Consider the following 11753-nt stretch of genomic DNA (forward strand, 5'->3'; position numbering starts at 1 on the left):
TGCGAGATGAAATTTGTCCATCCTGGCCTACAAAGAGCACTCTGGCTGCACTTCTTCCAACACAGATCTGTTTGTTCTTTTGGCAGCCCATGGCATTTTCAATATTCTCCTCCAGCACCATAACTCAAAAGTATCAATTCTTCTATGATCTTCCTTATTCACTGTCCAGCTTTCACATGCATATGAGGTTACTGAAAATACCATGGCTTGGGTCACGCATACCTTAGTCCTCAAGCTGACATCTTTGTTCTTCAAGACTTCAAAAAGGTCTTGTGCAGCAGATTTGCCTAATGCAATACTTAGTTTGATTTCTTGATTGCTAGTTCCATGAGTGTTGATAGTTTATCCAAGAAGAATGAAGTTCTTGACAAATTCAATGTTTTCTCCATTGATAAGAACGTTGTTTATTGGTCCAGTGGTGATGATGATTTTTGTTTTCTTTACATTGAGATGCAATCCATACCTAAGGCTGTGTTCTTTGATCTTCTTTCATCAGTAAATATTTCAAGTCCTCTTTTCTTTCAGCAAGTAAGGTTGTATCATCTGCATATCACAGCTGTTAATGAGTCATCCTCCAATTCTGATGACACATTTTTCTTCATATAACCAAGCTTCTCAGATTATTTGCTCAGCATATAGGTTGAATAAATATGGTGAAAGAATACAATCCTGTTGCTCACCTTTCTTAATTTTAAACCATTCAGTGTTCCCATTTTCTGTTTAAACAACTGCCTCTTGGTCCATGTACAGATTCATCATGAGCACAATTAAGTGTTCCAGAATACTCATACTTCACAGTGTTAGCTTGTCATGATCCACACAATCGAAAGCCTTTGCCTAGTCAATAAAGCACAGGTACATATCTATCTGATATTCTCTGCTTTCAGCCCCTATCCTAGGCATTCGTGAGCTGAAAGGGACAGAGATTAGCCATTTGAAATCAGATATTTATATGATTTACAATGCCAAGAATGACAAATTGAGGAAAGAAAAACGACATCACAATCCTCATCTGAATGAGCATTTAAAGATCTGTCTTAAATACAACAATGTCTGTAATAAGATCATATCTATACAACTACAAGAAAGACCATTTATATGATATCATAAAAATTTACCCACTAACTACTAAAGCCAATGATGATGAAATTAAACACTGTTCCCATCCATAGCATTTTTAATTGCATTATATGCATGTGAAAGGTGGACAATGAATAAGGAAGACAGTAGAAAAATCAATGCATTTGAATGAAGGTGTTGGAGAAGAATATTGAAATGCTATGAACTGCCAGAACAATGAAAAATCTGATATAGAAGAAGTATGAGCTGAATGCTGTAATAAGTGAGAATGGCAAGACTTCATCTCTCATATTTTGTATATGTTGTCAAGAAGGACCAGTCTTTGGAGAAGACTATCATGCTTGGTAAAGTGAAGCATCAGTGAAAAAGTGGAACACCCCAATGAGATGGATTGATCGTGTGGCAGCAGCAATGGGCTCAAACATAACAACAATTGAGATGATGGAGCAGAACAGGGTAGTGTTTTGTTCTATTGTACCTAAGTGTAAGAACTAATTCAACATCACCAAACAACAACAACTATACATATACATACACATTTGTTAAAGAAAACTATTCATCTAAGTAAACTTCTAAATAATGGAATCATTGTTGTTGTTAAGTGCTTTGGAGTTGGTTCTGAATCAAAGAGACACTGTACATGGTTTCCTAGAAATGGCCAGTGAATTTGAACTGCTGACTTTGTGGTTCAAAATGACCTCACAGTCAGTCTAGTACTTATCCTACAGCAACATACCAGGACTCCAAATAATGGAATAATGCTGTATCATTTTAATAAGGTGGTATCAATTTGGTAGGATAGCTAATATAGCAAGATGTTTAATAAAATACATTTGATAAACTTGAACAAGTTTTCTTTTTTTCATTAAAATTATAGTTATTCAATACAATCCTTTCATTCTTCACAAGGTATAAATACAACGTCATCTAAAATGCTACAAAGTTACAAAAACTCAAAACAAATTTCATAATCCTGAATGTAGAACCAAAGTCAGAAGAGCAATGTACACGTTGCCAGGTTAACCTGAAAGACCACTGGCGGTGGGGAGGGGCGGGCAGGTGAAGGCAGGGGGCTTGTGTATTCCCTGGTGCTGGCTCTCAGCCTGTTCACTGGTTTTAGAGAGAGAAGGGTGTGTGTGGAGTCTGAGCACACAGAAACAGGAGCCAGGCACACCAATGAACAGGGAAAGGCTCTGCCTGGTGTCCTAGGGGACTCAGGAACAAATCTGATATGACAGGTGATGGTATGGGAGTACCCTCTTTCACAAAGGTTCCCAACCAGTGGGGTAGCCAGGCTGTATGTGGGAAGAAATGCCATGCTCTTTTATCTTCCTGCTGGCTCAGCTGTAGAAGCAACTTTCTCTGGGGTACTATATACCCTCAAGTCTTTACATATTCAGCCCCAGTCCAACAGCATGTATGCAATCAGGCTGAAGAAATGTCCTAACCGCTGCCTCAAAACCCTAAATCTATATCCTTATCTATGAAGTGGAGAAGTAGGATTTTTGTTTTTGTGAGTCCGGCATATTTGCAAGTTTCCTGTTTGTAAACATTACTGAATCATAGTTCCTTTCTCCCTTTCTTTTCTTAATTGCACAAAAAAGAGCAAAGTATAGAGAAACACTTGCATCATTAAGCAAAAGATTGGCTATCTATTTGAGTCCATGTTTTCTAAATCACTGCATATTTACCTAAATGTTGCCAACTATCAGAAACGATAGACTGACCGAAGGAATTGTCTAAAAGAGAAATTAGAAACAAATAGAAGAAATGGTGAATTAATTCATCTAGCATTCTGTGGAAAAATGGATTATATATAAGAGCACCGCATTTTCTTGAGCTTCCCGGTAACCAAGTCTGAAGAGTAAAGTAAAGAGTTTCTCTGGAATATTAAGACTATAATCTAGTACATCTATGTGTCATCTGCAACACCAATGTAAAAGTACAATCTTACTTCATAGATGTTGAACTAATAACTGAGCAAATTGTCCTGATCAGAGAAAATGGTGTAATGTTTAAAAGCCAACTTTACAACTCATGATGACGCTGCTCTTTACAAGAGTAGAAAGCCTCCTCTTTTCCCCCACAGAGTGACTAGTGGGTTTGAACTGCCAACCTTGCAGTTGGCAGTCCAGTGTTTATCCTACAGTACCACCAAAAGGTGAATCTTGAATGTTAGATATTATTAGAAATGAATAGCTTATCACAGAGTGGGTTGAGCTTCTTGAGAACAGTATGAGTACATCAGGATTGTTGGTGTGGAATAAATGGAGAGGGCTTGCTCATAGGGGAAGAGATGAGAGTCATAAAAGCCATCTATGTCACTGTCATGTCTGTATTACTCATGGGCTGGTTTTAGGTATAATCTAAACTACAAAGAGCCATGGAATCCAAGTTAGGGAACTTCATTAACATCACTCCCACTTTTAATGGCACTTAGCAAAGAAAGCTGGAATCCTGGTGTGTAGGCTAAGCACTAGACTGCAAGGCCAGCTTTAACTGCAAGATCAGTGGCTCAAACTCACCATCTGTTCCTTGTAAACCCTATATATGACCACTATGAGTGGGAAGCAACTCTAAGACACTTAAGAACAACAAAGCAAAGAGACGGGACACTCCAGTGTAGAGAATTTGTAAGGAAAATGTTACTATAGCCCTGTGCTTTCCTTTGAGTCCTAGTGTGGCACTGTAGTATAAGCACTGGACTGGTAACCATAAGGTTGACAGTTCAAATCCACCAACAGCTCTATGTGTCTGAACCAATTTGAAGGCACACAACAACAACATGGTGGTGTAGTGGATTATTCATTTGGCTGCTCAAACCACAAGGTTTGAGTCCATAAGGAACTCCACAGAGAAAGATGAGACTTTCTGCTCCTATAAAGATTTCCAACCTTGTAAACTCTACAAAGGGTCATCATGAATCAGAATGGACTTGTTGGCACCCAGAAGCACACCTTCTTTTTAAGACAATAGGAAAAAAAGTTTCTAATTACCAAATAACTTTACAAGATATCTTAAAACTGATATCCAATTTTGTAATTAAAGATTGCTTTTTGCTAGTAAGTTGTTGTTGTTGTTGTTAAGAGCCATGGAGTTGATTCTAACTCATAGCTTTCCTATAAAGTGTTTTCAAGGAGCAACTGGTTTGTTCAAACCACTGACCAATGGTTAGTAGTTCAGTGTTTATCCTAGCACCACACCAGTACTCCTTACTAGTAAGAGGAAAATAAATCTAAGGAACTAGTTAGAGATTATGTGTGTGCATTGTGTGCGTTTGTGTGTAGGAAGTGGATTTTATCTTTGCCTTAAACAGAGAAAATTTGTATAAATGATTCTATATAATTTTAAATGTTTATGCTGGAATGGTAGGAGTGTGATCTCTAAGGAGCTCTGGTAGCGTAGTGGTTATGAATCGGGCTGCTAACCTGAGGGTCGGCAGTTCGAAACTACCAGCTGTTCCATGGGAGAAAGATGAGGATTTCTGCTCCCGTAAATATTTACAGCCTCAAAAATCCTGTACAGGGTTGCTATGGGTTGGAACCGACTCGATGGCACTTAAGAACAACAACATATGTGATCTCTAGAACTGAGGTTAAAAAGATGTAATAACTTGTTCATGGTTACAGAATTAATAGGTGAATGTGGAAGAGTCAATGCAAAGACTATCAGGCAGAAATATTATATACTTAGCCTTGGCAGAAATTTTGTTTGGGGATAACATGGCCAGATGAAGACTTATAAAGAGGTCTTTGGCTTTTCTTCCAATATGGGCAGAGTCATGTTAAATTAGTTGGGTGGTGTCTGCCTTTGCTCTTGAGACACAGCCCTTGTTGGGATGACCTAGACTAACCGTTTAAAATATTTACATGCTAACCAATTTGATAAATGTCCACAAAGCATATATGTAAAAATTAAAGTTTCAGGTTTAGCCACCTGTTTAACAGCTCTGAATTTGGCTTTTCTATCACTGTGTACCCCATTGTTTTGGTAACCTTCCCAACAGCCAAAATTTATGTAGCCCTCCCAAGGCACTGCATCCCTTCAGAGGGTTTCTCCAGCCCTCAAGCATCTAACTGGAAAAGTCTAAGATGGAAAGGAGGATGGGTTTATAAAATTTTTGTTTTTAGACTTACTGTTTCAGCATGCAACCCAGAAACTTTTGTCTATTTTCACTAAAATAAAATGCAAAAACTCATTTCAAATGAATTGTATGCTGGAAGTTTATTTGAAAGAAGTTGTGTACAAATAATGAAGGCAGTGGTGAATTTCTCAATGTATACTTTATGGAAATTATAGTGTAAGGATGCATGACGTAATAATGAGAGAAATTATGACAGTACTGAGAACATATTATTATGCAAATCTCATTCAAAGAAGCCTTTTCTAGGGTGAAAACTCTCTCATTCTGGTTACTTATATATTTGAACACTGTTGTTGGGAGTAGAGTGCTAACATCATTTCCTTGGTGCCTTATAAACAGTCTTACAGAAAAATGTACTTTGAACTAATTGAAACCAAGTGAGGAGGAGGGTAGAGCAGAAACTGAGGTGTCAAGATGAGTATTCCCAGAGCAAGTGTTGCAGCCATTAGAACAAGTTGTCTTCTAGGCAAGTTCTTTCTCACCATCTCATAACTCCATGATCTGGGAAAGCAGACCCAGCTTTCTCTGATATTTGCCACTGCCCCTACCAAGCTAGAGCAAATACAACATCCAGAGGGAAGCAAGAAACTTTGAAAAGAAGGTTGATGCTTTAAAATTATCTAAAAAAAGACAAGTTCAAATAAAAGATATACTTACCCAGGGGAGAAATCCAAGGTCATTACAAATAAAGAAATAAGCAATCCTCAAATAAATAAATGCTGAAGTGCCAAAAGAAAGAAGAACAAAAACAAATGAAAACACATTTTGTGAGAAAAGTGCCTATAAATCACCCCAGGGCAAGCCAATTAGCCTTCAGAGATGATACTAACTGTTGAAAATCTGATGGTTAAAATGACCCAGTGAAGTTAGTTCATAATTAATGAAGAGTTAACAAATGCCTTCATGACCATTGAATAGCAAGTTGTCATTCAGAAGCTAAAATCTAATGATAACTCAATTTATTCCTTAGATAGTTTCACAATAAATATAGTCTATTATCTATAACATTTTATTTGTCTCCACCAAGTTTGATTGCAACTTACATGATCAATATTAGCATTTGACTAAGCTGTAAGAGGGTATATGAACCAAAACAAATTTAAAAGAGGCTGACTAGTCTCCAGGTTTTGGAATGACTCCTATTGTGAACCTTATTCTTTTTCCTTCCATCTCTAACCTGCCTGAAAAAGCAAGCTATGACTATAGAGAACTTCTCAGGACAGACAACTCCAGAATAGTTCAAAAAAAAAAGAGAAAACAACTTGAAACAAAAGTGGAGACAATTCTGATATCCTGAGAGAAGTAGAAGTGTTTTATGTTCATTTTCCTACTAGTAAGTAATTGTGATTTATGAGAAATACTTAAAAGCTTATTTGAACATGTGCCCATGTATTGAAGTAATTTATGGAATGAAATACAAGAAAATGTGTGAAAATTATAATTTTAAAGTACTGAAGCTGCCTATACTGAGTTTCAGTCACTTCTGAATTAATTCACCTTTCAGATTCTTATCTACTGCATATTAGCTTTGGGGATGTTTTATTATTTTTCTGTGTGAGATTCCATAGTATTTTGTAATAACATAAAACATGATCCTAGGAAAATTCAGACATTCTTATATACATGAATCTGTGTAGATGCAATTGATATTATCCTTGTCATCTCTAATAGAGTGTGTTGCACCAGATTTCAGTTAAAAGTAACCAAATTTATAACATAATATTTTTGGAAGATGGTATGTAAAGGTATAATGATTGAAGGTAAGCATGGGATGTCAGAGGAGTAGGATGGCATGAGAATCTAATTGCTCCCAGATTGAGATCAGCCCCTATTCCTCCATCTGCACTTAGGTGTTTCAACATGCCCTCCTGGTTTCTCTTACTGCTTCTGGCTGCTATGTTAGTGTTCTTCCACTTAGCTCCCTCTCAAGCATTTTCCCATATGCTGAAACCATGTTGAATTATTCAATTCACCAATTTTAATATTCCTCGTGAAGTGGCACAGTAGGTTAAATGTTGGACTAACTACAAGGTTGGCAGTTTGAATCCACCAGCTGAGATTGTCTGCCCCATAAAGGTTTACCGTCTCAGAAACACATATTGTTGTTCTAAAGTTTCATCGAGTTGTTTCCAACCCATTGTAACCCTGTATAGGGTTTCGGAGGGGCAGCTGGTGAGTTTGAACCACTGACCTTGGAACTCAAGCAGTCTTTGCAGTCCAGTGCATTATCCTGCAGCGCCATACCAGGATGTCAGAAACCCTATGAAGCAGTTGTCCTCTATCCTGTAAGATCATTATGACTTAAGAATAGGTTTGTTTTGTGGTTTCATTTTTGGGGAGTTTTCTTGGTATATTTCTCTGAGAGTCCTAGTAGTGCAGTGGTTAAGCACTTGGATACAAACCAAAAGATTCGGTTTGAACTCATCCAGGGACTCTATAAGCAAAGTACCTGGCAGTCTTCTCTAGTAAATATTACTATGTACTGTCATAAGGAGTTGCTATGAGTCAAAAACTGATTCAACAGCACCTAAAAGCCACAGCATGTCCTCTTGCTCTTGTTCATCCATAAATGCCTCAGAAGAAACTTCCGGTGATCACTTCTAAAATGTTAACCATTAAAAATTCAATGGAGCACAATTCTACTCTGACAGTCCAGGGATCACTATTTGTAAGAATAGTTTGAATGGAAATTGGTTTATATTCCTCTCAGATTTACTGTGATGCTTTTCTCCCCAGATGAGGAACTGTAATGTTGGTGTTTTCAATTTAAAGAAATTGCAAAGGCCTTGATCTTACGTAGGAAATTTTCTCCACAATTTTCATTGTTGGCTTAGCTCTTACCTCTTCAACAAATTCATAGATTTTTAATATGTTAATGCAAGTTAGAGAGTCTTGTTTCCTCTATATTATTTTATTATAGGGATATTCTGAGAAAATAAAATAAGGACACAAAAATAACCTAAACATTCAAATCAGGAAAAAATACTGATTAACATCTGTCAACAAGCATGGTTTTATGATTTGCAAAACTTGTGTTTAGTTCATTCAAGCATCCATGTGAATAATTTCAAATTTACTTTTCTATTTCAAAATGCTCTATGAATTCCCCACTAACCCTTACTCAACTCACCTCTACCATTCCCAAAGATGTTCTTCCAGTCCTAAACTGTAGACTGTTTTCTCATATATCCACATCTCCCATCCTCTGAGTCCTGATAAACCTTCCCCTTTAAGTCTGGACCTCTCTTGTTAGTTAAGAACTGGTCAAGCTGATAAATTTAACTAGGTTTATAAGTGCAGCTCTAATCACATTAGAAAATTTTTGTCCTCCTAGATAACATGCATATTTTTTATAGCATTGCCTTTATCTTAGACAGGGCAAGGATTTTAAGCCATAATGTAAATTTCAAGATGACCCAAGAGTTCCCTTAGTGCCAAAGATCCCATTTACTACTTGTACTTTCTGTCTAATGCTGGAATTCAGGTCTGAGGCAGATTGCTGTTATTCTGAGAGAGGACTCTAAAGATCACACATTCACTGCTCCAGGGTGCTAAGGAGTACATCTCAAAAAGACACAATGCTGAGGTAGCAATGGCTCTTAAATGGATAAATAATGAAATATGTAAATATATAGGTACATAAATAAATAGCAAACTGTTTATCTTGCTATTGCTTGAATGCAATTTCCATTATAGGTAAGACTTTTTTAATGTCTTAAAAGCTAAGGCTTTAGCTATTTCCTGGTAAGTGCATATTATCCAGCATAGCAGTAATGATCAATTAATCAAATAAATCTTTGAGGACATAGAGACTACATATACAATGGAGAAAGAGGGAACTATTGATTGCTGTTAGAGAGAAAACTCTTGCAGAGCTTGTTAATGGCTCATTAATCTGCTTTGAAATTCAGAGTCTGCATCTGAATTTGGGTGGGGGTGCACATGATAACTTAAATGAGCAGGTTTTACTTATAAAGGAGGGGTTATAATTCAAGCACAGTGATATTTTTAGAGACTCTGCTCTCAAAGTCTATGATCTCTTTTGAACCTTGAAAAAGCTGTTACATTTGACCAGTGATAGCGGAAATCTAATTAGGTGAATTGCAGAGACTCTTAGTATCAGAATTATTTTTTATGTTTGAAAACAATTTTTTAAAATCTCTATTCTATAGTAGAATTGGTGAAATGAACTGAAGAAATAACAAGGACTTAAAATATTTGCTAAAATTAAGATTTAAGAAAAAAAGGATGGCCTTTAAAAGTATTGAAGTGTATTATAAAATGAGCCAAGAAATGCAGAATAGTCTGAATCCTCATTCTTTTGAAAGAATTTATTGAAGCAAATGTGTTAGTTTATAATTTATGATGTTTCCATTTTGAAAAGCTAAATAAGATACATACTGTACTGTATGTGTTGACAAATATGCTATATTTCAAAAGTAAGTACTTGGTAACTGAATAATTGGAGTCCTAGTGTGGCACTGTGGATTAATATTCAAGACGGCAAAGCCATTTGAACTGCAAGGTTGGTGGTTCAAGCTCACCAAATGCCCTTCAGAAACCCAATACAGTGTCGCTATGGATCAGAAATGACTTGAAGGCATTTAACAACAACAACATATGCCACATATATTTCCTGTTAACATTTCAAAAACATTTCATGACCAAGTGGGTTTCATAAAAGTGATGCAAGGGTGGTTCAACATTAGAAAAACCATTAGTGTAATCCACCACATAAATAAGAAGGGGAAAAAAAAAAACAAATGATCAGATTGATTGATGCAGAAAAGGCATTTGACAAAAATCCAACATCCATTTCTGTTATACACACTCAACAAAGTAGGAATTGAAGGGAAACTCCTCAGCATAATCAAGAGCATATATATATAACCAACAGCCTACATTACTCTCAATGAAGAGAAACTGAAACCTTCCCTTTGTGAATGGGAACCAGACAAGGATGCCTTTTGTCACCACTCCTACTCAATATTGTTTTGGAAGTCTTAGCCAGAGCTATATGGCAAGATAGGGTAATTAAAGGCATCCAAATTGGCAAAGATGAAATAAAACTCTATTTACAGACGATATGATGCCATACAGAGAAAACCCCAGAAGCTACTAGACATCATTGGAAGATTCAGCAAAGTGGCAGGATATCAGATCAACATACAAAAATCAGTTGGAGTCCTCTATAGTAACAATGACAGCATAGAAAAGTACATTAGGAAAGCCATTTACGATAGCCACCCAAAGGATGAAATATCTAGGAATAAATGTAACCAGAGAAACAGAGGATTTATACAAAGAAAACTACAAAACACTACTACAAGAAACCAAAAGAGACTTACAAAAGTGGAAGAATATACCATGTTCCTGAATAGAAAGACTCAATATCATGAAAATGTCAATACTGCCCAAAGCAATTTACACATATAATACAATCCCAATCCAGATTACAGCAACATTCTTCAAAGAGATGGAAAAAACTATTACAAACTTTATATGGAAAGGAAAGATATCCAGGATAAGCAAAGCACTGCTTAAGAAGAAGAACAATGTTGGAAGGCACTCAATACCCGATTTCAAAATTTACTACATGGCTATGGTGGTCAAAACAGCTTGATCCTGGTACAATGAAAGAACAATGGACCAGAATTGAGAATCCAGAAATTAACCCATCCACATACATTCAACTGATTTTCAACCAAGTGCCATTGCATATTGGATGGGGAGAAGATAATCTCTTTAACAGATGGTGCTGGCAGAACTGGAAAGCAATATGCAAAAGATTGAAACAAGACCTTTACCGCGTGCTCTATACAAAAAACAACTCAGCATGGATTAAAGACCTAAATGTGAATCCCAAAATTATAAAGGTCATCAATGAAAAACTAGGGACAAATGTAAGGGCTCTAATTCAGGGCATACACAAACTACCAAACATTTTGAAAACTACACAAACAAAAGTATATAAAATAAATGATTGGGACATACTGAAAAATAAAAAGTTATGTGCATCAAAAGACTTCACCAAAAGAGTAAAAAGGGAACCCAGAGAATGGGAAAAAATCTTTTGCAATGACACATCAGACAAGGGACTCATTTCTAAAATATACAGGAAACCTCAAAACTTCTACAAGAAAAAGACAAATAACCCAATTAAAAAATGGGCACAGGACATGCACAGACACTTCAAGGAGGAGATCTGGGCAGCCAACAAACATATGAATACATTTTCACAATCACTACCCATTAGAGAGATGCAAATGAAAACAACAATGATATATCATCTCATATCAGCAATAACAGCAAAGATCAAAAAAAGTAGAGGACAATAAATACTGGAGAGGATGTGGAGAGACTAGGACTCTCCCACATTGTTGGTGGGATTGCAAAATGGTCACACCTTTCTGGAAAACAATATGGCGGTTCCTCAGAAGGTTGGAAACAGCAATTCCTCTACTTGGTATTTACCCACAAGAAATACGAGCCATAACACAAGTAGATATATGCACACCAATGTTCATAG

Source organism: Chrysochloris asiatica, unplaced genomic scaffold, assembly GCF_000296735.1.
Source record: "Chrysochloris asiatica unplaced genomic scaffold, ChrAsi1.0 scaffold00012, whole genome shotgun sequence".
Taxonomy (NCBI): Eukaryota; Metazoa; Chordata; class Mammalia; order Afrosoricida; family Chrysochloridae; genus Chrysochloris; species Chrysochloris asiatica.